Source organism: Athene cunicularia (assembly GCF_003259725.1).
Source record: "Athene cunicularia isolate RWA chromosome 2 unlocalized genomic scaffold, athCun1 chr2_part1, whole genome shotgun sequence".
In the NCBI taxonomy this organism is placed as follows: domain Eukaryota; kingdom Metazoa; phylum Chordata; class Aves; order Strigiformes; family Strigidae; genus Athene; species Athene cunicularia.
Genome location: NW_020799095.1, coordinates 66,571,326 through 66,597,996, shown reverse-complemented (window position 1 = coordinate 66,597,996; position 26,671 = coordinate 66,571,326).

The following is a 26,671-nucleotide window of genomic DNA, read 5'->3' as shown; positions in this document are numbered from 1 at the left end:
ACTCTGAAGGTGAAATTACTGACCTTGGTCTGCAGCCCAACATTACAAATAGCTTCTATACCAGAGGAATGGAATATTGCCACTGCGATCCCATCTGCTAAAGGGCTCTAGAGGACGTCCTGTCAACTAAAAAGCAATGAAGGTGGTGTATACCTCTGGTTGGATGGCAGAATCTGTAATAACAAATATAAACACATGAATAAATGCTACCTGTGGGTCAGCATGGTTTCTGTAGAGGAAAGGCCTGCCTCATTAATGAGCCATGTAAGACTTCTGTGAATGTGGTAGAATGTGGATAAAGAAAATCCAGTGGATATAACGAAGAAAGTCAATCACCATGGTGTGACTGCTAAACCCCAGGGGAGAAGAATATAAACCATGCCTAAAGGACACCAAGCTCAAAACTGGAAGTTATAAGATAGCAAGGAGATTTTGGTTTGACAGTTCTTGAAATGTTTGGTTCAGAGTATCATATGCTACCCCTACAATAGGGCTCAATATTGTCTTTAAGGGAATGGAAAGGATGACAGAAAGTAGCCAGTCCTGATTGGTCTTCCTAAATAATACGTATAATTTGGAAACAAGCCAGGCTAAATGCCTACTAAGTTGTGCCCTTGTTTATGATGTTTTTGATTACATTCAGATAATGTGCAGTATTGGGCAGTAACTGAATACTCATGGTAGTCTTCTTATGCAGTGACAGAAGTCCAAATATTTCAATGTTGCTCCTTCATATCTTGGATGAAGAGGTGGTGGAACACAGTTGTTACATGGATGTAGTATGACACTTTCAGGTTTAGAAAAAACAGCCTGAAATGTGGGCAACTGACAATTGTTTTATCTCAGCATAAAATGAGTTCCCATTTGTTATCTGAACGATTATGATTAGCCAAATGTCCCTAGTTGATTCTGAATGTACTAATTTAAATCTGAATAAAAGATCGTTTGTACACTTCCTTGGGCAAAGAACATGCATATTTTCCAGTTATTGCAGTTGATTTAATGAGAGGCTACTTGGTTGTGTACTAAACCCTCAGTACCGAACTGCTTCTCTGGATTAATAATCTTTCTGATATTTCATTAATATTCATTAATTAACACTTATGGAACAGAGAAAGAAATGTGCAGTCTAGCATGGGTTTTTTTCATCATTCAAGCTTCATTAACTCAACATCATATTTTTTTTTAACTATTTTCATAATATACTCTCCCTATGAAGAACAATACTTGGGAGAATTAATCTCATAGTTGATAAACAGCCTGAAAAAATTAAAAGTTTGGCCAAAACATTCTAAATAACTGTTCATGTCCTCTCCATCCTGACAAATCTTTAAGAGTTTCCCTGTCTGCTATTCTACTAAGCTGTTGCACAGAATCACTTTTCTTGCATTTATGTCATTTTAATGTTGCTTTATTTGTCAAGGTCTAAGTGATATATTGTGTTAAAGTTTGAAGGGATTTTATCTTGTATTGGACCAGCTAATATAACCAGAAAAACTAACCAAGCTTTCAAATCTACCAGCTTTTTGCTGTAGGAGATCATAGCAGTATTTACAACACATTTTTTTTTTTCCCCTGAAGATTATCTTTCCATTGGCAGGCAGGTGTTCAGCCATCTCCAGGAAAGCAGGTCTTTAGCATGCATGAGTTACTTGAGAAGACAAACACAATCACTCTGAGTGTCCCCCCAGCTTTATATGCTGAGCATGACATCAGATGGTATGGGATATCCCTTTGGTCAGTTGGGGTCAGCTGTCCCAGACGTGTCCCCTCCCAGCTTCTTGTGCACCCCCAGCCTACTCACTAGTGGGGTGGGGTGAGAAGCAGAAAAGGCCTTGGCTCTGTGTAAGCACTGCTCAGCAGTAATGAAAACATCTCTGTGTTATCAACACTGTTTACAGCACAAACCCCAAACATAGACCCATATCAGCTCCTATGAAGAAAATTAACTCTATCCCAGCCAAACCCAGCACACCCTCATAAGAATATTAGTTTCATTAAAGAAAGTTAATTTGGAGCATTTACACTTGTTGAAGGATGAATCATAAAGATATCTGGAAAGGAAAATGATACAGAGGAAAGAATATCAAGAAAATGCCCGAAGTTACAATATCTTCAAACCTGTGGTGAAGAAAAATCCCCAGTTAAATTTCAGTGATAATGAGAAAACATGGGTGTTAAACCTCCTCAGAAAATAACTGGTGCTGTGCTATTTAAGGAGAAATCTCTTTTTGTGCAAGAAACTGTCAAAAGACTTATCCATCTTTTAAGCCTTATTTTAAAATGAAAATAGCTTTCAAAAATCAATCTTCTGATATTTCATCCTTAAAGTACTGAAGAAAGCACGCCCTTCTGAGAGAGGGGGGGGGGGAAATATTGTAAGCTTGTCTGTAAATGGAAATCTGGATAAAAATCTTGCTAGGTTTATACACTGCATTTTTATTGCACAAAAGGTCAGCTGTTGTTTTGGCTGACATTCTTAATATAGTAATATTTCACAGCTGGTAATTTGCAGCCAGTAATAGCCAGATGGTGCTTTTTCTGAGGTGAATTTAGGGCATTTTGAACAGTTGTAAATGTGAGACTCATAGCAGCAAAAACCCCCAGATTATTCTAGAGCTCTGTCTTTCTGGATTCAATAGCATGCCTGATCACAGCCAAGATTAGACATGTTTTATATGGTAGCCTGTAATAAGGGGCCTATGGTAATCAGGCATAACTAAATTGTTTTATTTCTGACCTCTGTCAGATTTAAACTTCAACTCACAGAGCTCATTGCTCTCTTTCTCTCCTGAGAATGCTTATTTTGAGATTTTCTGCAATTTTTGTAGCTATTTTGGCAGACTTTATTTTAAATCACTGCCTCATTATGCAAGGTATCCCTGGTGCCTGTGCAAAACATTTTATATTACCAGACACTAATGTTATGATATTTTGGAGAGCTGAAACAGGAGATAAAGGCATGGATCTAAAAACATGTATATCTTGAATAAAATTGGTGTTAAAAAAAAAAAATGTTGAGATGACTAATGCATTTACCTTGTGTGTGTTTACCATAATCATACAGCAAGACTATGTGATCCTAATTTTTAAGGAAACCTGCTTATGAGTGAAATTTTGTTACTATATTAATTTCCAAGCCGGAAGTGTTTATAATGGGCAAGGGAATGGTAACAATGAGCTTCATGGATTTCTTGCCACTTGGTAGTCTTTTCTGAATGTTGTTTAATATAATGGCTTGATGTGGTAATCTGCCTTCAGACTATATTAGAGATAGACCCATTTTAGAGTAAAGCAGACATGAAATTAAGCAAACCCTCATCTCCCTACCCTTTAGGAACTTTATCAAAAAGTATATATGTTATTAAGATACAAGTTAAAAAGAATCAAGTGAAGTGTTATTACTCTTGGATTTTAATGCAAAAATCCTTGTCCTGGTGGAATATATTGTAATCTTCAGGGTTGTTGTGGTTTGGTTGTTTTTTGGTTTTTTTTTTCAACAAGCAACAGATTTACCAACATTCATTTGTAAACTTCCCTTGCAATTGAGTTGATGATATGCTCAGTGGCAAGAAGACAGAACATTACACTACAGGGATCTGGTTGGTTATGGAGTCCAATCTCCCTGAGCTGCAGGCAACGAACCAGATGTATTCTCTCACGTAGTGGAAGAATATGAATACCAAGAGAGAAAGTACAGCCATTTCATCTCAAACAGGACAAAAGTGAACAAGCAAAATATGTTTGCAGAGGATTATGAAATATTTTTTTTAGGACGGTAAAACTGCACTGGAATTAATATTTAATGAGGCCTGGCGGGAAGAAAGGAAGATTGGTTATGTGAAAATTTTTACAAATGTAGTGTAGTGATAGGAAAAAGGATAATGGCATTAAACTGAGAGAGGGTGGATTTAAATAAGATGTAAGGAAGAAATTCTTTAATGTGATGGTGGTGAGACACTGGAACAGGTTACCCAGAGAGATTGTGGCTGCCCCTTCCCTGGCAGTGTTCAAGGCCAGGTTGGATACAGTTTTGAGGAACCTGAACTAATGGAAGGTATCCCTACCCATGGCGGGGGGTTGGATCGTTAACATCCCTTCCAACCCAGACCATTATATGATTCTATTATATCTAAAGCTATATTGTATAATTTTTAACAGAAATACATGTTTTTAAGCTGAATAAGGAGACTTTTTTGTCTTAAAATTGTTTTGATGTGTATATCCGTAATAGCTGTACCTTTTCTTTGATAAAGGTGAAGTAACTTTTGAATTGTACTTTTGGCCAAATGGATGAAGGCTGTTGCCTAATGAGTGTCTTTGCCTGCATGAGGAGACCACAACTCATGTCTGGTGTCACCCAAAAGACCTGAAGTCACAATACTTAAACTGTTCTCTTAAACCAGCAGGGAGCACAACTCCTTAAAGAGGAGAGTCAGTGCTGCATCTAGCAACACTTTCTGTGTAACCTTCCTAGAATATATAGTGGAAAGCAAATGCTCAGGTAGTAGATGTCCTGTACTCCATAAATTTTGTGAGTTTTTGGTGCCTGCCTTCTTGGGAAAGAGATCAGCCCAAGTGGCATAAGTCATGTAGTTGGCTTTCCCCTGCATACTTTTCTGGGGAGGGAAAAAAAAAAAATAAAAAAAATGGAGAGGGGTGGTAGACATTTGGAAGTGTCTTAGGAGAACATCTGTATAAGTATCTTCAAATCTATGTTTTGGGTTTTTTTTTGTGAATATCTGCTTTTAAGCAACCTGGTTATCAAACACTGAACTTTAAATAGTTATACTCAGAAGCTGTATCTCAGTTTTGGCTTTCACAAGAGTATTCTGTTTGGAAGATAAAGTGGAGCTCAGTGATGAGGGCAAATGTTTTAAATCTGTGTCAATAAATTCCTGCATTTATATAGAGCCACAAAGGGAGGTCGTTGGGTGATTGGGATCTAGGGGATTTCTTTGTTCTAGTAAGTTGGGTTAGTGGCAAACTAGATGTATTCTCAGAGCGTACTAAATGAGTAATGATATATTTTAGCATTCTGAGCTTTTTTTGAAAACAAGTGGCAGTAAGTGTTGTTTGGTAACAAGGGTATCTCTCCCACATAAATTAATTTTCCAATAAATTACCAAGTGTTGAACAAATATATTTTTTCCTGACACAGAATATCTGAGGTCTGATATTCCCCTGTTCTAGCATCTTGTGAAATTATACTGTTTCACTTTGCAACTGATTGCTGAAGGAAAATGCCAATAAACCGGGTCATGTCATCCTGATTACAGTCAGATGGTGTGTGTAAGAGTGGAGAAGAGATGAAAAAGTTAACAGAAAATGTGGTATTTCCAGGGAAAATACAATGGCGTTATTTTGTATGACACTATTATTATATATATATTTATTATTTATTTGTGTTTGGACACTGCTAAATGACTGTTTCCTGCGATACAGAAGTGGGAGGAAGAAATTCATGGCTGGAAGACAAATATTTATAAGCCAAAAACTGCAGGGAACTTAGTGGTGCTGTAAGTAAATGTCTATCCCAGTGGCACGTCAGTGAGCGTCAGACCTTTGAGGTGAAGCAGCCATCAGAATGAAGTCAGTTATTCTACAGGATGTGTAGGACCGAGAGATTACCAGCAGGAAAGGAACGAAATCTACTTGTGCCTCCAGGACGCTTTGTTATAAATTTGATCCATTTATGCTTTTAGGTTGTTTAACATCCTAATTAGCAACAGAAATCACAAGGACGTGAACTGCAATCCATTGTTTTGTTTGATGTGGAATGTGGTGAATCTTGCCCAAAGCATCAAAGGCAGCAGTAGGAAAGCTGCTTGTTCTATGTATAACAAAGTGAAATATGTGTTGCTCTTAACCTTAGCTTTTCCCCCAAGTCTTAAAGAACTAATCTGAACAAGGAAGAATTCATTCATTTTACCTAACTATAGCTTAGGAGGAAGTTGGGCAGAATTGCTAATAACTGTGTCTCTAAATGTGGAGTTGCTATATTTGTACAGACAGCCTGAGCAGAACTACTCTTAAAACTGCATCCTGTGTGACTTTAACTAGAGAGGGAAAAATGCAGTGAGTGTATAACACAAGTTAATGTATGCTTTAATCTTAAACAAAGGTAGCAGTACTACCTGGATGTAAAAACTAGCTGTGACTAATTAGCAGACATCAGAGCATTTCTATATACTGATTTTTCACAAATGTTTGGTTAAGAAATCGAATGGGGGAGGGAGTTAAGTACAAGTTGTTCATATAAAGTATTTAAATTATTTTTATTGCTCTACTGAACTGACCAACTATTGAATCTCTTTGATTTTTTTTTTTTTAATTATTATTAATAGACACTTAAAAATTTGTTCCGGAGATTTTGGAAATATATATGTGTAGGATGACCAAAGATACTAGTTACTGAAGGGAGGATCTGTGGCTATAGAAAATCGTAGAAGCTAGTCCTTTATATTTTATTTCATGCAGTGGTTGTGTTGGGGTTTTTTTGTGCAGTTTAGCTGGGGTTTTTTGATTTATCTATAGATGTATCTATAAACTATATATCTCTCTCAATATATAAAACATTTCAGAGAGAAGGTGTCCCCAGATGATCCTAAGTGAATGCCACAAATACACAAGAACAGATTGGAACAGATTTGAAGTTGAAATTAAGTTCTATCCATAGATGAAACTTATTTTAACCTTTGCAAAACTTGTGCATGCTATTTACATTATTTATATATTTCTTTTGTCCCGTACAATTTCTCTGTCTTGCTGTGATCCCAGCTGCAGTAGTACTGCAATGTGAGAAGATATAAAAATAGATTTTCTTCTTGGCAAAGTTCACATGCAAAATTTCATTGTCCAACCTTTTTAGATATTCAGAAAGAAAATTACTGGATGTGAGAGATTTTGCATATACTTTTTAAAAAGAGTTTTGTTTTTTGGTTTTTTTTTTAGTTACGGTTAAACAGGAAAGGGTAATGGTTTTAATCATTAGGTAAAGATACCGGAGCATACGAGGCTGATTTTAAAGTCAGTGGGGTTCAGCATCTGAACATCATATTCGTCATGCTGTAATATCTCTAGTGAGGGTCTGTATGTGGGCAGTAATAATAAGATTCTTTAAAATCCTTTTTGTAGTGATGTCTCTGTAAACAATTTTTTTTTGGCTCATCTTATTTAATTCAAATGCTGACATTAGAGGTAACAGGAAGAAGGGATTAGTTCAGGTTTTTGAAGAATTTTTCATCTGGAGGTATTTCTGCTGAAACAATTTTCACTGTTTGATTTTCTTTTTATCTTTTTTATTTTTTTAATTGTTCTCTCTTCAGTTTCCTACTTTTTTCTGATACACTGGCAGTCATGGTATACTGTCTTTGCTAGAAAAAGCTCTCTGTCATCTTTAACTTATTTGCCAATGGACCTCTGATCCATCAGCATATGCCTACAATACAGTGTTAATTTTTTCAGCTGTCCAAACTGAAGTGTTACTTTAATTGCACAGAATCAGCTTTTCCCCCTTTAGATGGATATTTCTTTTGGAAATCTAAATAACATTTAAAGCTAAACACATATATTGGTGATCAGAATGGGAACTAATTGAAAAACTGATAAATGACAACTTTGTTCAATCTGGAAATAGGTCAGAACAAACCCAAGAGTCAGAAATGCTGTAGCTGACTCATTAAGAAGTGCCAGAGGGAAAAAATTTCAGTATGCAGTAGGGAGTCTTGATTTTTCAAAACCTAGGAATAATGCTGGGGCTTTTTAACACAACAGCCCCCACCCCATGTACTTAGCTCCAACTACTTACTCTTTCAAAGATAGAGACAGTAAAATAACACATAATATTCCTTGAACCAAAAACATTTTCTGTGCAGTTGTCCTGTGGAAGCTGTCAAACAATCTTTGATGAAGTAGAGGAAACATCTCTTTGCTAATGTTTGTGTTTAGTCTCATGTATCTGACCAGTCCTTACTCTGAGAAATATGAAAGGCAGTATTCATAAACATATGTAAATTTTTTCTGTATTTTGACTGAGTATGCTCTACATATTGTAATCAGGGAGATGGTAGTCAAGCTTCCCTCTTCCTGCCCTCCCCTCCACTGAAGAAATATAATTAATCATACTTCAAAGTAAGGCTCATTTTTGTGAAAGGAGTAAAGATCATAATGGTTTGCTAGCAATATTGTCGAGGTACTTTCTGTCACTTTGTGTGGCAAGACTTATTTCTTCCCCTGGCACAATTTTGTCACATTGAAGTTGGAATGGCTTTAAACCAGCTGCATAATATTTTTGCAATAAGTAGCTCAGTGCTCCATTTATTTGCATGTATCTGTTTGTGAAACTGAAGATGCTGGGTTTTGCCATTTAAAAATTAAACCACTTTCTATCATAGTTTGAGATATGACCTCATTTTCTTCATATCCCAGCAACTGTGGTCATCTAAATACTTGAGCTATTTATCCATCAATGCCACTCTTCAGTCCAGACAATAGTAAGGTAATCCTGAATTCTACATGCAGTCCCCATTCTGCAAAGGAGGCGCAGTGTGGTGTAGTGTGGTATAGGGCTTGAATTCACGTATACAACAGAAGCAGTGACAGTGAGGCTGGAAGGTAGCCTGACTATTTTATAAACAAAATATTTCAGGGGTGTGTTGCAACACCACATTCATTTTTAATGCTATTTCCTAGCTAAGTAGTAGGAAAAAATATGGGTAAAGTTTACATCCTTATGGAAGTTGATGAGGCATAGTTAGGTCCAGTGCAAATTGCCCAAGGGTCCACAGTATCTACTACAGCATATCATACAATCTAAGTGTAAAATTCAGCTGCACTGGGACACTTAGATAATATTTTCATGCATAATTTCAGATTTCCTGCTGTTTTATTTTCCCACTTTCCTGAGACTAGCTATTAGGTTTATTGTGAAGTATTGCTTTAATATCTACTGTGTACTTAATAGAAAATAAAAAGTCTGTTACTTTCACATTTTTATCTTTGCTATGGTTGTTGATAGGATTTTATAATTTTTGTTTATCATGATACTGCACTATTTGCATTTGTTTCCCTTTTTGTTCTCTCAAATTTTGTTTGTTAACAAGTATTTTGCTCATCATCAGAATACTATTCTTATTCCACTAAAGTTTCAATTTCAACTTCTTCCTGAGATCTGTGTAGGAAGATTCAGCTTTCTGTAATGTTCTGCAGAAGGAATTACTGCTTTCCTGATTTTAGACAGGATGCTGTATTATGGCATTACTTGAGAAATAAAGGCAGCACAGAAGAGTTAGTTAAATGTATCTAATTTGATATAGGCTGTAAACTGTTGACAAAAACTTATTTAGAATAGTTTAGTCAATGATTGCCATTACTAAGAAAGTTTTTCCTCATAAAATGTTGAAATCCGACATGGATCTGTAAAAGGGTAGAAATAGGTATTCCTTGTTGCATGGTATGACTAATGTTAAGGCATTTCAGAAAGGTATCTGCATTCAAATGGGATTAAGGAACTATTAGCATTATGTAGGTCTCTGAAGTATAGAGCTGAATCAGTGTCTTGTTGCAGTGCTTGCTGTTGGCTTTCTTCCCTTCAAAAACTGCTTTCATAGTTGCTGTTTGTGCATTTAGAAACACTGATACTGCTCCCTCACTTTTGAAAAACTTCTTGGGTAAAAGAGTGTCTCCAAAATGAAGGGCTGGAGACATGAAATGAGACCTAGTATTTAAAAAAGTGTGGGTTTAGACTTCAGTAGTTAAATAGGATTGGCTTTTTCCACGTCACACTTCTTTTCACTCTGGTGATGTCCTAGGTTTCATTGTTGTGCTATTGGTACAATTCTCAGTTTTGAAGGTGAGCAATTAATAGAGTTATTAAAAATAAATTTTTTTAAAATTATGTTTTGACAGACTTTGTCAAGCTTTGTCTCTATACCTCATGAAGATAAATTTTAGCTGAAAATAGTCTATGGAGTCTTTGACAGACTGAAGGTGTTCAACTTTTCCTCCTACTTCAGTTCTTCCTGTTACAGTACCTTTTTTGAGTTGGACTTCATCATTGTGCTCCCAGATGACTCCTCCTCGCTGTTCAGTGCCTCATGCACTCTGCCTGTGACTTTGCTACCTGTATCACTGTAAGTTCTGTCACAATATGAAAGCCCATTAGCAAAGCTGTCTGTTTTCCTGATCTTGTATCTTTCATTAATACTGAACTGTAGATTGTGGTTTTCCTTTAAATCCCCAAGATAGCTGCAATGAATGGAGCTGTGCTCCTTATCAGCTCCACTGCTGTTGTTTTATCTTAGTATTTGATCTCCTAACATGAGGTGTTTGGAGCAAGGACCGAGCCTCTTACTTGTTTGAAATGTACTGTAACCTGTAACTCTGGCACTGATGCAAATAAATGGTGAAAAATTTGTACGCTTTAGAAGACTTCTTTAAAGCATTAGGATCCATTGAAGCTCAGAATAGGGAGGGGTGATTATATTCAAGTGTTTTAACTGTGCAGAAATGTAAGTAGGAAAAACTTAGGCAGCTTCCTTGGCATAAACACATTGCATTGTTGACAACACAGAAACTAAATGTGAAAGGTTATACCGACCTTGTTGTTTAGAAATTAAATTACAGATGGGACATTTCTGTTAACATAGTCATAAGCTACAAGTACTTTTTGTTAGTAATGAAGAGTAAGGTAAAGACAGATTGGTAACAATAAATGTTATAACAAGTAATGGAATTTTCTGATGCAATTCCAACGAAGTTAATTGAGACCAATAGCAATCATCCCTAGCTATGGTAATGAATACGGTCAAGTGATGCTTTACAATCAATATGTGCAATTGATAAAATAAGTCATGAAGACTTGTTAAAAAGGTACTTTCCTTAGTTACCTTTCTGGATATCATACAACCCTCCTTCTGCCATGCAGTATTCAACTGTACACTTGTTTTGAATTGGACAAGAAATTAATGTTAGCTCTATCTCTGGATTTCTGATTAATCTTAAATCTTCTTTGTATGAGTATTAATATGACCAATTAAAAAAAAAAAAAAAAAAAGGAATGCTATCATCACCTGATTAATATTAATCCACTCTGGTAATGTGTAAAGGAAAGAGAAAATCAAAAATGTTGCCTGTGGTTTAATTAATGTACTAATGAGGAAAAGCTAAGATGAGCTAATTATGGGATCATGCTCTCCAGTATCTCACTCTTTCAGTGGTGAGGATGGAACTTTTGTAACTACTGTCACCCATTTCCCTGTACTGACACTCATCTACAGGTAAAGCAAGGATTTTTCAGATATGATGATGTCTCATTACACTTAAAGGAATTTCCTAGGACATGGAAGTCCTATTTATTCACCTTTCAAAGTGAATCTGAGATCATAAATCATATTGTAAGGAAATATCTCATTTGCAGTGACAACAATTATAAATATTGTCTCTACTCTATTTTTTGTTGTGTTTTTTTTTTTGTAAGAAGCAAAGTGCAATATTTTTCATAAGTTTTCAGCATTGGTAATGGTCATGTTATGCTCTGATTAAATTTAAAAGCTTGCATGGAGGAGGGTATTCTCATGACTGCTAGAACCTTCCATACTAAAGTAATAATTTTCTGTATTCAGATATCTAGAAGAAAGAAAACATTCCACTTTTTTTTTTTTTTTTTCAAATCTTTCCCTCATGGCTTCCATGCAAGAATTAATTGCTGAATGACATCAAAGCTCATTCAAAGAAATAAAAAAATCCCACCTGCTCATAGAAGTAAATATATATTTGCTGGTTAATAAAACTTATGAGAATGTTTGTTCATCAAAATTGGTTTAATCATTTTGTGGGTGTTTCTCCCTATACTCATCTTAAGACCAGCATTAGTCCTGTAGAAATGTATTTCTTTCAATCATTATTGAAGACGCTTGCTTTTAAATCTTCTAAATAAGAAAAATGTGGCTAGAACTTTCACGTTTGTAGAAAAACAAATGGCCAAGTTAGTGTGAAATGAGTCACCCAGCCCACTCTTCTGTGTGGAAATTGCTGTCACCAGGGACTACAAGAAAATGTAAAAGACCAAAAAAAAAAAAAAAAAAAAGTATACTCACTGATATTTCAACTTTCAGCACTCTGCCCTTGGGAATTTTCTAAATCTGAAGTTGTATATTCATTTGCACTATAATCTATGATAGATCAGTTATTCCAATATGTTAATAAAAATAAATAAATAAATCTAGGTTTAATTCTGGAGTGTGTATAAATTTTTAATGACTCTATAATCTCATTTTGTATATTCTAGTTTGTAGAGTTGTAAAGAACAATAATAATAATAAAAAAAAAGATACCTTCATGTTTTCTGTTCTTTGCCTGTCTTCTAAGAAATGCGTTGATGGAGTCAGTGGCCTCAAATAATATAATCAGATAATAAAATTAAAATATCTTGAATTCTGTGATGATCAGGTTTATTTGCTTGTTTCATATTCTGCACCAGTTACCTTTACCAGGTGAGTTTCACTTTTCTAATTGTACTTAGTGAATTAAGTCCCATTTTGTAAAGGAAGGCCATACACAAGAATGGCAAAGAATGAAAATAATGTCACATATTTTGTTTTATTTTTACTGGAGGCTAGAAATGTACTCATTGGTTTATTTGCTTATTTTACCAAAGTAATTTTAAACTCAAATTATTTGAGTATGTTTTTACTTTCTATTGTTATTCTATTATGTATTGTATGTGTATCTAATATATCCAGAGTGCATTTTTTAATTCAGGTTTCTTATTTTACTATAACTGAATGGAAACCTGACCATTATATTTTGTCTTGCTAATAGTACATATTTATTTTGTTTATATCAATAAAGATTGGTTTAAATCTGATCTAGTCAAAGACAGAAAGGTTATACCTTGCATTATAACTTTCAGTCTTAACATGTTTTTGTGTTTGGCTGCTGTATTAAGGAAGGACTTTGAGAAATATCTAAACTTTCTTCTGTTCAGTTCCTCTCCTTCCACAGTCATCCAAGTATTCCACACTCTTTTGCTTCTGGTAATAAAATCAGTATTAGAACTATTCATGTGAACAAAGGTATAGAGGCTGATATGTTTGCTGGACTAGGCAACTGTCTAGATAACAACTTTCATCTGAAATATTTTAAGTGAAGAAAATTAAGATCATCTTTTATTTGAGTGGGATTTTCCTCTCTCTTTTAAAAGCTAGTTTTACAGTGGAATAAAGTTGATGTATGTACTGCGAATATTTTGAAAATCAGAAGAATGGATGATGTTTTACAATTGTTTCTGGATTTAAAATTGTAACAAGATTCCTAAATGACTTTAAAATCCCTTCAGGAAGTGCTTTTCACTTCTGTAGCATCTTCCATAGCAGAAACATCAATTCTTTTTCAATGGTTTAAATGTTACTTCATCATAGACCTGAGTTTTGCAAAGAAATGAAGATTTGGCATCTGCTTCATTTTGTATGCCTTATTGTATGAGCTATATAAGCTCATATCTCAGAGGTGGGAAAAAAAACCCAACAAACCCAAAGAGGGAGGCTATGGTGACAGTGAATAATGCCAAAAGTATTGTTATGTTTACATCTTAATCTGTTGTATACCATTCATAACAGTCCTGAAATAGAAGCACTGACTTTTTTTTTTTTTTTCATATCACCCTTTAGAAACTGTGAGCCATGAACTGAAGTGTTTACAGGGGACATAAACTCTTTCTATAAACTGGTAGAGTTTATAAACTTCATAAAATACCCCAATCAGGCCATATTCTAATTTATATGGATGTTTCATGTGTAAATTTTAATATTTATTGTCATAAATGGGCTTTCACAGTATTTAAAATCTCAGCCGCCTTAGAGAAATCAGTGAGCATATTCATACATTTTACTCTTTACAGAGCTTATACTATCAGGAAGCTGTGCATGTAAAATTTGTAAGATTTATAATTTTTTTGTGATCAACACATAAAAGATGGGTGAAGAGGAGCTTCTCGGGATCTGTAATCCATATAGGGATACACCGATATTTACTGATAAACTACTAAAGATAAACTAAGCTTTCAATGTATATGGTATTTCCTTTCTATACGTATGTGTCTAAATCTGTGAAATGACTTGGGTGTCTGAACTGAGTTTTAGATGCCCTCATTTTATTTAAGTCCGGAACTTGGATATTCAGAATTTTACTAACTACTGAAAACCTGTAAGAATTCTTAAATTTGTAGTAATTTCTATAATTCAAGTCTTCTTTCTCTGTAGCTCTAAAATCATCTTAGTCTTGATGCTGTCAAGCAGCTTAGCTTCAGTTTCATGCACAAACACTATATTGAGGGGAAATAATTTTTTCCACTTGCTCTCCAGCCTCCTATGGCTTTATCTAGAAAGGAAGAAACTAATTCTCTGCTGTGCAGAAAGACAGCCTGTAGTCTTCTACCTGCAAGAAAGCAAGTTCAACACTGACACTTTTACATGATGGGAGTGTCTATAGTTACTACAAAATATGGGGACCAAGTCTGGGAAAGGGATGTCACTTAAGATCTCTTTCCTGAGCATTTCCTGAGCATTATAGGTAGATCAGATTACACCTGGCCAGCTACCAGAGTTGCTGCTCTTCTGAGTGACTTCATAACCCCAAATGTTACCTGGGTCCCACTTTGGTCCCCAATGCCTTATTGTCAGTTGTTCCAAATTGCTGTGACAGTAAGTTTATACTATAGCTTTACCACTCTTTCTTTGCAGGACTAAGTTTCTAATGCTAATTGCTGATTTCACCAGTTGAGAATTAAGTAGTGAAAAGTTAACTAAGATTTTGGGACAGGATGAAATCGGTGGGGAATATAGTGACATCTACAGTCAGAAATGTAATCTACTAGTGATTTTCTGGCAAAGGAATTTTTTAATCTTAGAATGTTCTGCATCAGGTCATGAAGTGTGGTGTGAGAGAGAGATGGTGCAATACCACATATAAGTAATAAAATAGCCTTTTTAATAAGATAGAAACACAAGAAGTCTATAAGGATGGATTTATACAGAAAGATGGATTTGTCTTGGCAGGCTGCAGGGATCCTGTCCAAGAAGAGAGGTTTCTCCTTGACCCTTTGAACTGTTATATATAATTTTCTTACATTAAAACAACTCTATTCATGAGTACTTCTTGCTGCACTTCCAGGTAAAGGTGAGGCCATGCAGTATTGTAATTGTCTGTACCAAGTGGGAGCTGCCTGCAGGCCCCTCTGTTAGAACAAGCTGGCTGAGTTTGTCCTGCAGCCAAGGGATTGGTGCAGCACAGCACAGCCTGAAGCCACGCTGGGCAGGGAGCGTAGCACAGCACAGATCTGACTGTACTCTGGTTAACTGAGATGTGGATCACTAACTCCTTGAGGTACAACTGCCTCTGGGACAGAATCACCATATTGCACCCCTTGATCCACGTAGACTTTGCTGTTCCCAAAATGTATTTCAAGTTACAGATTATATGAGTAAACTGTTCAGCTAACAGGAAGTTTGCTGGCAGTCTGGGACGTTATCTCTGTCATAACACCCACCTGTGCAGCGCAGGCTGGCACGGGGCACACCAGCAGGTTCTCTAGTGTGGTTGCTTGTGCTGCCACATGTACTGCTCAAGCCCATGGTACAAGGCCCAGTAGAGCAGTCATGGCCTGTTCAAGGTCTCGGGCTCTGTAATACAATGTCTTCTGTAAGGCTCCCAATACAGAGAGCAAGGAAAATATCAAGAGTGGCAAGCTACCCTCTTTTGCTTTCCATTTTCATTAAGATAATTAAGGTAATCTATCGAGGACCTGCAAGTTTGCCGATAGGTAGACAAAAATACAGGCAATACATACAAAAAATACATAGGTCCACATTTTTATAAGGCAGATAATTTAGCATCATAAGAGTGAAAACTCAATCCAGGTCATCTTTCACTGTTCAGTAATCTAATCTGCTTATCCTTTCTAGTTTATTTTTATTTTCTTCCCCAGATCCATGAAATTATCTAATCGGGAGTTAGGTGAAACTTTTATTGATCTTTTTTATTTCTTTTGCGTTCCTAGTATGGCACATCAGATGAAATACAGTGTCAAATTTCAAGGGCAATTTTATGATGCTTAATAGTCTTTCTGGTGGTTAACCACAGCACCCTTTCATTAACAAACAAGCAATCATAATTTTCTTTTTTTTTCTTCAGTCATTAAGATGGTAAATGAAGTAAGTAGCTTGTTAATGCTGGATTGTGGGAGCTTCTTGAGACCTAGTGTGCTGAAAAGAACAGATTAATGCTCTTGTCGCTGTCTTTGTATGTAGCTCACAAATGATACACTTGAATCTGATTTGCTGCAAAGCAGTGCAGATTCATGTAAAACAAACCATACTGATAAGAGACAAACACTAAAAATAAAAATACATTTGTAAAAAGAATTTGTACAGCCTGTAAAAAGGCGAGAGAATTTGCATTACCCCATAAGTTCCAGCTTTTAAAAAAAAAGATAACTCCACACATAGCCCATCAGTCAAAATCATTGAAAAGGCAAGAACCATTTATCTGGGAAATGTATTTGACAATAAAATCCTAGAGTTGTAATTACAATTGGCAGCTTCAAGTCTGCTATTGGTGGCAGCAGTCTTACTAAGGGGGGAAAAAAAAACAAAGAAAGATACATAATTTTTGTAGTGTTCTATTGTGCATCAGGCTGTGTTAATCTTGGACATGGTATGCTTCACTGGAGATGGAAGGGAACTGCATAAAAATTGCTGTTGTAATTGACTAAAATAATCAAATTCATGATCTGTTTTAAGGGGAATACAAAGAACCTGGAAACAAAAGGAACAGGGAAAGAGTATTATTGATTTGCATTATGAAAACGACTTCAAGCAGACACTTGTGTGCTGGCTTGTATCTTCCTTTTCCAAAGTTGAGGTTAGCATGCTACTTGAAATTCCCTGGGGGGTGGAAATGTAACCCCTCAAAAAGACAAGATGTTCCTGCTAACGGTTTTTCTTTCTTCTGTGTATCCTTTTCCTTCTTTGCTCCTGCATCTCTGTAAGCCTAAACTTAGCAGGACTCTGACCTCCTTCACATATTGTTCTCTAGATGGGAACTTTTAAATCGAGATTGTGCTCATGTGGTAGTGTCATAATATAGAACAAAACAGTGGCCCTGGAAGCGTTTAGTCTGTGTATTTGAGGCAGCATAAACAAGGAATGAAATTCATAAGGAAATTAAATCCTTTGCTCAAGACTGCGTAACATATCAAGACAATCCCGAAGAGGGCCTAATATCTCCAGTTCTGGTCCAGCCCAGTGCTTCACCAGCTGCAAATGGACTTCTCCAACTCTATTCACAAGCTGAAGTAGGTGTCTAGCCCCAGAGGTGGTGTGAACGCTCCTTGTGTCTGGTCTTGTACATGGCTTGGGCAGCTGTGCCTCAGACCTATTATTAGTCAATGCTAGCAGCTTTGAGATATTCACAGTTCCCCTCCCCTGCACTCTTTCTACGTTTTTACTTAAAGATTCACTTTGGCAATAAACTTCAGTTCAGAGTCTGAGTAGTTATAAACTCAGAACACTCAACTTTACCTGATTAGTGTGAAACAAATATCTTTATATTTTCTTGAAAGAAAAAGATACTGAAAATTATTCTGCTTTTAGGAACTCGTAATGACTGATTGCTAATTTGATATGACCTGATTTTAATCATGGTAGTAGAGGGCAATGTAGATTTTTTTCTTTTAATTCAACTGAAAATTAGAAATGTAGTACTTCATTACAGAAGATGTTTTGAGCTTGAAGTTTCTTAATTTTTTCATTGTCTGTGTTGCAAGTACTTTCTTAGGCTGCTTCATGTCCTTACAGGTCACCTGTCTGTATGTATCCTTATAGCTCTTTTATTTTTCTCCATTCTTTTGACTGCTTTTTCCAGAAGTATCAGATTCCTGGTCAAGCTGTGCGTATTTGCTGAGTTCACAAGTCACATTACTATTTGGGGTAATATTACAGAAGATTGTGTGCTGATGTGAAAATCCTCTTTTGTGCTATTGAGGGCCTTTATTCATAATTCGTTGCTGTCCTTATACACCCTTTTGGCACTAAACTAGAAAGAATAGGGTTTTTTTTTGTTGTTAGTCCTGATTGTTATTGAGGGGGAACATACTTGTTACCCCTTTGGCAAAAATATCTTTCTTTACTGCTTTCCTCCTTCTTCATCTCTCTTCCTCTTCTAATCTTTCAAATTATATTTTTCCCAAAGAGTGTTGCATTTCAGCTCAGTCAATTCCCTTCCTCCCATTCCTGTCTCAGTTTCAGCCTGTGTACATCACAAAGTGCATTAGTCCTGTTGCTTTTATTAACTCACGTTTCAGTAGCTCTTGAAGTTCATCCTGAGTGAGCTCTGATCATATCTAAGGCTTGCAGTTTGTTTTTTGTCTTTTTTTTTTTTTGTCTCTCAGCTGGTTTTCCTAGCTTCCTATTCATCAGAAAACTACTGGGGGCTTTCAAGATCATGACAGAAAATGAGCTGCGTAGGCAAGCATCATTAATCTTCTGACCTTTAGAGCTTTATTTATCACAATTTAAAATTCTGGCAAAGATTCTTATTCACACTATAATAAATATCAGTTATAGATCTTGAAATTCAGTGATGAAACAGCCTAATGATTTCAGAATGTAAATGATTGTGATCTTTTCTGGGTTGTGGTTAAGCCTTCTTTGCATAAGGGAATGGAGGGGAAACACCCCCTCTCCCCTCCTCAAATAAAGTGGAAACGCTCTAGAAAGGAAGTGATCATCCCAATTTGGAAAGTACAGCTCAAAGTGATAATGGGAAGGTAACCTCTGCTCTGGTCTAAAGGGATGCACATAAATGGCCTTCGTGTGGCATGAAAAATGGTACATAATTTTAAGTTATTCAAGGACTTTTTCAGGTTACCTAAGGTTCAAAGTTTGTGCTGGGCTGATCTTCAGTAGGAAATGCTCAACAGTTTGTCACAAAGCATGTCCAAAAAATGCAGTGTTCAGTCATCCTATAGTCACATCCAGGTATGCCCTTGGAGAGAGCCTAAGAACTTTTTACTAAGAAAACATGTATAAAAGTGTACTTCACTTTTGTGTTATTTTGAAATGTATTATTAAAGAACATAGGGGATTTTAGTTCTTAAACTTATAAAATATTCACAAGTTATATATCTTGATTAGATATTTCCTATTACCAGAGTCAATGTCAGAGTCTTCAGGGAATATTAGGGATGAAAGACAGTTCTAATTTTTTTTTTTTCAATACTTTTATAGCTTCCAGTTATAAAGTATCTGTCTTCTAAGACTATTGTAGCAGATAACTATAATAGTTGTGGCTTTTATTGTTGAGGGTGTATCTGTTGTAAAGCTATGTTTAAGCTATTATTGGGAACACAATTATTGTTGAACTGGAAAGATAATTTCTTTTGTTTGCGCCAAACGCTAGTAACTCAAAGAATTACAGGTTATAGCCTTTTTCAATTCCTTCTTTACTTTTGTCTGTTTAGTGGGACAGATTTTTTCCCCTTATTTTTCTTTTTCTTCATCTTCTGTGCACTGTCTGCTTCTCTTAGTACTACATTTAAAGTAGGCAAACCAAGTTCTTTACATCCCAGTGAGTAGGTTGGTTCTGATTGAACAGTGCTTGTACAAAATCGTATCTTCATGAGTGTGATGAATTCTGTGAATGTCAGCTTCTTTGGAATTAAATTCTACCTTTTCAGTACAACCCATTATATAGATCAGTTTAAAAAAATATACAGACTCAAAATTTGAGCAAATATAAGATGCAAATAGATTTTTTTTTTTTTTTTTTTAATCAGAGACATAACATGATATATTTGTTCACTCAGGACTCTTTTCCTGTCATCCAGTAAAGTGTTAAATAACTTTTTTTTTTCAATTTCTCATTAAAATCTTAATAGATGACATTACTGCTTGATAAGTTAAATGTAAGGTAATATCCAAGATTGGTAGCTAGGGCTGGTTTTTGTGAGTCATTCCAATCTTAAAGCATAATAAAAAAAAAAAGCAGCTCGGGGAAAAAAAAAAAAAAAAAATTGTCCAGCACTGTGCATTAACAGTTACTGATCTGAGAATTATGCTGGTGGGAACTAGTATCTTCTGGACAGGTTGTGAGTCTGGTAAAAATATTTTGTCCTCTCAAGTCCTATGACGTTGCAGGTGATCAGGGAAAATCCTTGAACGAGAAGTACATCAGAGACACAGTGATGCAGATGTAGATTTCTAAACCTAAATAGACTTAACGGAAACAATTTATTCTCCTTTTTATTTGGATAGAATAAGACACTTGTCATTTTCTAAAGTTTTTTGGTTTTATTTTCAAGGTAAAAATTATTTTTATTCTACCTTATTCACTTTCTAACAGCTTTCCAGAGCAACACTGGCCAACTCAGTTGCACAACTTGCTTTGGGCACTAGTATTAAATGGATAGTTGTCCTGGTTCAGCTAGGATAGGGATAAATAGGGGAAGGGATCTCCAGCCAGGTTATTCATACCATACTGATGTCAGGTCCGGCGCGGCAGCACAGGAAATTTTTCCTTTGTGGTTTTGGTGACGGGAAGCACGGGACTGTCTGTAACCATTGCGGTATTTCTCTGTATATCTTTTGCTTGTTTACTGTTTATTGTTGTTATCGTTGCTACTGTTGTTGTTCAGATTGTTTATTACACTGCTGTATTAAATTTCTTCTTATTTTAACCCAGAGTTTGTGCTCTACTTGTGTCCGAGGGTGAGGGAGGGACAACGACAATGTGTTCTCCTGTCCTGGCAGGGCTTAAAACCATCACAGCCTTTTTGGTGCACCAACATGGGTCACAAGAGGGTTGAAATAAGAATCACAAAGGGACAGACCCTGACCAGAGTGTGTTAGAGCAATCTTTTGGGTGTAATTTTTCTGTTTGTATTTGTACTGATTGATAAGAAAATGTTTGCAATGCGGTCCCATTTGCTTGCGTGATGGGGCTGGATTAACCTTTATATCCAGCATATGATCCCAGTGCTGGTGTTTGTTATCGGTGGAAAATGTATAAAGGGTCTCATTTTGATGTCCTGGCTATTGACTGCTTATAATGTGTTTGTATCGCTGGGGGGTGGGGTGGAGTGGGTGGGGGTGGGGGGTGTGCCAGTACCTGTTTGCTGCCTGGGCTTTTGTTAGGGGTCTCACCCCCTCTATGGGTGAGCCAGGGGAAGAGATCCTCTTGGGTTTTGAGAGTTTCAACTATCCTTGGGTCCTGCAAGCCAATGTGATTGTGGCACAATGTTTTCTGGGTGTCTGCCAGATCTTGTTCTGGGCCATGTGACACTTCTCTAACAATAGCAGCACCTGGAAACCTGCCCCGAAGGTCAGATAATAGTGAGTGGCAAGGGGTGTGGGAAAAGATGGGCCAAGGCCTGAGTCGGTAGGCACCCCCAATGCTTTGGAATTTCACTCCTGAACAAGTGCAGAGCCCTCAAAAACTGGCAGAGTGCTTAGAAAGGGTGTGTTACCAAGCTGGCAAAACCCAGGAGACACAAATCACTGCAATGTGTTGGGGACTTGCCCATGCATACTGTGTCCTCTTTAATACCACCCGCTGCCCTCAAGGGGGAGAAAGGGCTGCAGAATCTGAGAGTGAACTTACTGATACAGCAGCTGGGCCGGGGGGACAGGCAGAGCCAGTCTCAGTCGCCTCCACCAGCACGGTGACTGAGCCAGAGAGCCAGCCAGTGCCGGTATCAGTCGCCCCAATACAGAAAACAAAATATACCAGAAAGTCAGTTCGCAGAGTGAGGGATGAGGATGAGCCAGGCCCAGCACGGGAACAGGAGAAAGGGCCAGTGGTGATTGTCCGATCTCTATCCCCGACTGAGCTGTGAGATATGCGGAGAGATTTCGGCCGCCTGGGAGGCGAGCAGATTTGCACCTGGCTGCTCCGATGCTGGGACAATGGAGCCAGTGCTTTTGAAGTGAAGGGGATAGAGGCCAGGCAGCTGGGATCTTTGGCCAAGAATGCTGGCATTGATAGGGAAATAGGGAAACAGACTCAAACCCTCAGCCGTTGGAAGCAACTCCTGCTCAGTGTAAGGGAGAGGCACCCCTACAAGGATGACATCCTATGTCAGCTGGGCAAATGGACCAACATTGAGAAAGGCATCCAGAACCTCAGGGAACTGGCTGTGTTTGAGATGATCTATGGTGATCTGAATGATGAGCAGTCACCCATGGACCCAGATCAGGCCCCTTGCACACACCTGATGTGGTGAAAATTCCTGAAGAGCGCACCAGAAGCACACTCGAAAACATTGGCAATAGTGTCCTGGTGGACAGACACCCACACTCTAACAGTGGATGGAGTGGTTGGCAAGCTCCGGAAATATGAGGGAAAGTCTCCCTTCATCTCAACATTCCTGGGTCTCAGCTGTGGAGGAACTGTCTCAGAGGGTCCAGAAAATGGAAGAGGACATGTCCTACATTCCACCTGCATGGGCTGATGTCTCAGCCATTAGAAGTAAATGTTTCCCCACCCAAGAGAAAGGCAGCAGAAGGCACACACCATGAGGCACCCTGTGGTTTTTCCTCCGTGACCATGGAGAAAACATGAGGAGGTGGGATGGACAGTCCACTGCCGCCCTAGCTGCACGAGTAGAGCAGCTGAAAGGGAAGGCCATCACGAAAGGGGAGTCCTCCAAGAAAAGCGCAGCCCCAGTGTGCAGTCAGAAATCCCCCCGGCAGAATAGAATGGTGAACGTTATGTCTGACCCTCTTGAGGGGACCAGTAAATCATTTTTGTAAGAAGTGAGTGATGATGAGCAGGATTAGAGGGGCCCTGCCTCCAGCCAGGTGGAGGAAAGGGACAATCGGATTTACCGGACAGTGTGGATCCGATGGCAGGGCTTAAACCAACACAATAGTGTATTTAAGTTGTTGGCCATTTTCTAGAAACTTGATCTTTCAGATCAAGTCTAGAAATACCTTCAAATACTTTGAGGTGATTGGAACTTCCAGGAAAGTTATTTGGTATGTTGTATGGGGGGTGTATGTGTGTGTGTATATATATATATATATATATATATATATATGCAAATGTTTGACTATATAATTAGGTCTTCACATGTGTACTTTCTCATTTTAAAAATATGCTATAGATCACAAAAGAAAAGCTGAAAGTTTTCTCTGATTTAAAATATAGTTTGATGCATTTAAAACTAGCACAATCTTTTTAGAATTATAGATACTCGGGAGGGTCATAAGAAAGGTGGAAATAGCATAATTTTTCAGAGGTCACCTGCTCAATTACAGTGTATCTACATCTGTATAGGAAATTTGAAGATAAGCATGGTTTTCTATTATCAAATCTCAGTAGGGAGAATTAAAGTGATTTAGATATTGTGCTGATCTGTCATGACTTGTGTAAAGGAGGATTTAATGACATACATTGCTTTGCCCCTGTTCTGTAGCTCCTTATTCAGGAAAGCTGTGAGAATTTCAGGAACAAAAAAAATATCCATAAAGCTTGAAAGCTCTTGTTGAAGGAGGAAGAGGAGGCAGTGTGTGATTTTGTTTTCTGTTTGTTATGTGTATCCTCTATGTCATAAGGAGCAGTTGATGCCTGATATTACATCAACTGATAAATGCAATGCTGGAAGTTTTGAAGAAGATGGTGTTTGGTTTCTGTCCTGCTGTGATCGGTTAATTCAAGTTCCTAGCTTGACTTGCAGGTTCTCTTAATAGACTGGAATTCAAGACATCATGCAAAACATACTTATTATCTTGAATCCCTTTGTTCTTAAATTCATTTGTTCATTTGATTTTCATAAAAGATAATAGATTAGGCAATCTTAGATTTTAACACTAAAAATTCCGGATTTTGATGTGAATAGTTTCCTGTATCTAAACTAACTATGCTTCATTTAATTAATTGGAATTATATACTTTCCTGGCATCTGTTATACTAGATGGTCCAGTTCTTTACAAACTGTTGGAGAAAGGAAAAGAAGATGGAAGAAAACTTCATTAAACACACTTCTGAGTTGTGGCTCTTTGCCAGGTCACCTTCTATTTGTTCTGGTCACTCTGTTCAAGTTACTTCACTGAGATCTTTCTGTATGCTTCAGTTTGGTTTCCAGGCTGACTTCTACCACACTGCAACACAGTGCTGTACTGTACAGAATTAGAAGGCTGCACTGTAATCCATTTTTTTTGAACTCCTGTATTAAATAAACACTTTCAGATAGAAGAAAAATCATATCTGCTCCAGAGAATGTTACACTTGTGTGAAGAATAGTTTGGAACAAATTAGCTATAATAGTATAATAGCTGAAGTTGGGTCATTAAGAGTTACTAACTGTTCATTTCCTCTCTCTCTCTTCCTCTTCACAAGGGAAACTGCTGTTTGTTACCTTATGATTAGTAAAAGTAATATTCCTACCTTCGTCTTCCATTTCTATTTCTTTTTTTTTAATTTATCAGAGATGACATTAGCTCTTTAGTGAAGTCATTTCATGTGTTTACATGAATGACATGTGTTCCAAATAAGGCATGCCAAGAAGGTGGTAGGTTTTTTGTTTCCCAGGTTATTTACCCATCAGAAATGAACTTGTAGTTTTTGTCAGACTTTTCCATTCAATTTTTTCCACCCAAAGTAATAACCAAATCTTTCAGCTGATCAAAATTATCTACATGTTTCACAGTACTCGGTTAATTTACTGGTTCAAAAGTGGTTTCATAACAAAATTTTAGAAAGCTTTTAAATAAAATGTTATGTGTCTTATCTAAACAAGTTTGCGCAGGGTTTAACTTTCAAAATAAAAGGTTTCTGTATTATTAAAGCATGCATTTCTGAAAAGCTGACATGGTTTTAAATTGTATGTGTGTTATTTCCAAATGTTTTTCAGATTATGACTTTGTGATCTAGGCTAAGAGTATTATCTCAAAAATTTCAGTGGGTTGTGGGAATGAAAGGTATAAAAGGAGTTTCCTGATTAGTTTTAGATCTGAACTCTGTGGTAAAAATAATTACGACCAAAAGAAAGTGGAATAAATTATATTTCTTATCATTTATCTGTACAGGTCTTTAACTGGAAGTGGCTCAAAGGCTTATTGCTATGATAAAGACAACAAAGACAGGCTGAAGACAACTATTTCATAATCAGTCTTACCTACATTGCTGTTTTTTTTGATTCATATGCATTCAAAATTTGCTTGATGCCTTTGATCTGGGGCATATATTCTTTGTATTAACAAATATGTGTAATATGCACTGTTGCCTTTAGATTCTGCCCTAATAGCCAAGTTTTCCATGAAGAAATTGCCTTCCCTTTGAACAAGTCCCAGTGGCACATAAATGTAGGAGAATATATTTTATTCATATTATTCCTCCTCCAGACTACTTGTCATGTTGATATGCCAGGTCTGTGTTGACTTAGAATTAGAAATCCTGATAATGCCTTTGACCATTTAATATTTCATTTAAAAAAATAAAATCCTCTTTATCCTGATCATAGTGGAGTTTCTCTCCACTATGCTTTATTCCTGATTAATAGTTTACAACAGTGAAAAAAAAAGTTTTAAAAATATTAATGTACTTCACTGGATTCTTAAACAGATTCAGATTTTTTTGGTGTGATTTTTTTTTAGCCTCCTTTTTTCTTTTTTTTTTTTTTTCATTTGTCATTTTCTTATCATTGTTAAATCAGAAATTAAATAAGCTTTAGTTACCTGTGTCAAAACCCGATAAATTTAACATTATCATTGTGTTATTGTGAGTGGCATTGACAGCTGACTGTCATTTTTCAGGTCAAAGAACACTTTCTGTTTTTTTAAAATCCTCCTTACTTTTGCATACACAATTCAAATATTTTGATGTCATTGGGCTAAATTTTACAAAACTTTTCCTGAACGAAGGGTAATTGCCAATCTATAGTTTCATTTTGCTCTCTTTTTGAATTCTATAGCCTTTATGAAGGTAGTTCCACTGTGGAATATTCTGTAACTGCATCTATTCTGTGTTCTCCTCAAATATGTTTATCTTTAATCTAAAGGTTACCATTAGAGCTTCTGGGCTGGACAGAACCACAGCTGCTCTGTATGGCAATTCTAAAAATGTTGCATTATCAGGTTCTAATTTGAAAGTTAATTGTTTGACAAGATTGTGATTATGGAAGTGAATGAGGCGAAGAAATTATCTTACTCCTCTTCAGATGAATTCTTTAACAAAAAAATTAATTATGTAGGTAATAATGTATGCTAATAATAGAAGCATGGATACAATCTTAACCCTGGAGTAATTCCTAACAGCTGAACAATTTTATGTACTTCTAAATAAGTTGGGGTTGTTTGTTTTTTTTGAGTTTTTTTGTTTTGTTTTGTTGGGGGGGGGGGCTCTACTCATTTCAAGATGTTTAATCCTAAACTCTAACAACACTAAAATGTTGCATGAGTGTTAGAGCAATGTTTCTATCAAGATTAAATCAATCTTAATACAAGTTTTACTTGAGATGGAAAATGCAATTTTATGTTGCTTCTTCAAGAGTTCTGAGCTCTTTTTTTTCTTAACATACAATTAAAACAGTGCTTTAATACAACAGGTGCATGTCTGTGGAAGAGTTGTGGGTTTTGGCTTGTGTTTTTTGGTTTGTTTTTTTTTTTTTTTTTTT